General features: G+C 47.9%; 1 pseudogene; it reads left to right on the top strand.

Moving 5' to 3' along the window:
- LOC133394978 (large subunit ribosomal RNA) overlaps positions 1-2,500 on the top strand; it is a 9,187-nt pseudogene that overhangs the window by 3,440 nt on the left and 3,247 nt on the right.

The following is a 2,500-nucleotide window of genomic DNA, read 5'->3' as shown; positions in this document are numbered from 1 at the left end:
TCCTCGACCGTCAAACGCAAACGTCGTTTGACGGTAACGATGGATTCGGGCCGCAAACGCGAAAAGGCAGAAGACCAGTGGCTGATGACCAACAGCCTGGTCCAAGTGGGTTGCAAAGGTTGCAACAACAACAACAACAACCATCGAGGTTGACCCCTGTTAGGGAAGCGGTGGAAAATATTCCAAGTCCGAGAAACGGACCGAATATTAATGAGGGTAGCATTAATAAGAGGAAGAAGAAGAAGAGCAAGAAGAAGCAGAATAAGCCCAGGAAGCGGCCTGAGGCTCTGCTGATTTCGGACTGCACTTCCGAGGAGCTGGCGAAATTGCTCAAGGAAATGAAGCAGTCCGATGCTCTTAAATCGGTTGGAGAGACAATTTCCAAGGTCCGACGGGCCCAAAATGGAGGCATGTTGCTAGAATTGAAGCAGGGTAGTTCTGCTAGTGCAATTGCCCCAAAGGTTAAGGAAGCGGTGAAGGGCAAGGCGTCAGTGAGAACGCTAGCTCCTTCTAAAATGATTGAGATCATGCATCTCGATGAAATTACCACCCCAGAGGAGGTTGCGGAGTCTGTCAAAGCACAGCTCAACATCGAGATAGAAATAGATCGTATCAAAATGAAGAAAGGCCGCGCGGCCGGTACGCAGTGGGCACGGATCAACGTATCGCTGCCAGACTTTCAAAGCTTCCTGAATTTGGGAAAGCTGAAAGTTGGTTGGTCGATATGCCATATCCGTGAGGTAATGGAGGAGCAGAAATGCTATAAGTGTTGGAAGGTAGGCCATACGAGCTATCATTGTAGGGAACCAGACAGAAGTAATCTGTGCTGGAAATGCGGTTTGAGTGGACACAAGAAGCAAGCTTGTACCAACTCTGTCAAGTGTTTGGATTGCGGTACGAGGTCACAGAACCCTCACGCAACGGGCAGTTATATGTGTCCTAGAAGGCGAGCGATTAGATCATAATGGTTAGGTTGCTACAACATAACCAGAATCATAGTTATGCTGCATTTCAGTTAATGTGGCAAACGATTAGGGAAGAATCTGCGGATATAGTGTTGATTGCAGATCCGTATCTGGCAACAACCAACGTCAAAGTGTTACGCAATGACGATAACACAGCAGCGGTAGTGGTTAACGCGGACTTACCAGTTAAGGTAGTCAGTAAGGCTCTGAAGGGTTTAATGATAGTTGACATAGGTGATATGCGAGTGGTTAGCGTTTACGCGCCACCTAGATTTAGTATGGAAGAGTTCCAGAACATGTTGGATAACACGGTAATGGCCGTAACCGGTATCCACAAATTCGTTATCGGGGGGGACTTCAACGCTTGGTCAGCAAGTTGGAACAACCAACTTGGCGAGCGTGGAGAAACCCAGAAACGAAGAGGTGAGTTGGTCTTATCAACCTTTGCGCAGATTGACGCAATTTTATTGAACGACGGCAGCACCCCAACTTATGTTGGACCAGGGCGTACGTCAGTAGTTGATCTTACTTTTGCGAGCAGAACAGTTGCAAGATCATTTAAGTGGGAGGTGTTATCTAGCTATATGAACTCTGATCATCGTGCAATACGAATAGATCTTGAGACGCAAAGCGTGCGTAACTTGTCCCGACCCATAACGGGATGGAGCATCAAGTATTTTAGCAAAGATATATTTGAAGTTATGATGCAAGCCGCTTTTGAGACCGAGGTCACAACAAGCGAAGACTTAATGCGTATACTTGTCACGGCGTGTAATGCGACGATGACTAAGCGTAAGAGGTACACTCCTAACAAGAGTGCATTTTGGTGGACGCTAGAGATCGAGGCACTTCGCAAAGAGTGCAAACACCGCGATCGATTAGCGCAAAGAGCATTCAATACTGATCTCTATTCTTCTTTTAGGGACGAGTTCAAGGTGGCACGGAATGCCCTCAAGCGATTGATCAAGCATACCCGACAGAGGAAGTGGAAAGAGTTCCTGGGAACAGCGAACAACGCATCATTTGGTATTGTATATCATACGTTCAAGAAAGTGGCCGAGGGTTCGATTGGACCCCCCGAACCATGACATTGGACGAGTTTAGGGAAGTGGTGAGCGAGCTTTTTCCTACTCACCCAAACACGGTGTGGCCCTGAATATCGTATCGATCAGCCACGAGAGTTTGAAAGGGTTACTAATGATGAGATTCTTGCGGTTGCCAGGAGACTACCCAACAAGAAGGCGCCGGGACCAGATGGTATCCCGAATGAGGCGCTGAAAGTTGGTATGTTGACTGGCAACCGCAGCATTTTGCAGGGTTTACCAAGGCTGTTTAGAGAACGCGAAGTTCCCCGATGAGTGGAAAAGGCAGAGGTTGGTGTTAATACCGAAGCCGAACAAACCACCAGGGGAACCGGGTTCAGTTCGCCCCATTTGTCTACTAGACGGGGCAGGTAAAGGTTTAGAACGCATCATAGTGCAACGGTTAAATGCACACATCGAGGAGGTCAACGGACTGTCTGACGACCAATTTGG

This window comes from Anopheles gambiae (genome assembly GCF_943734735.2).
Source record: "Anopheles gambiae chromosome X unlocalized genomic scaffold, idAnoGambNW_F1_1 X_unloc_9, whole genome shotgun sequence".
Taxonomy (NCBI): Eukaryota; Metazoa; Arthropoda; class Insecta; order Diptera; family Culicidae; genus Anopheles; species Anopheles gambiae.
The sequence above is the reverse complement of the archived record's forward strand: the minus strand, read 5'-3'. Positions and strand labels throughout refer to the sequence as shown.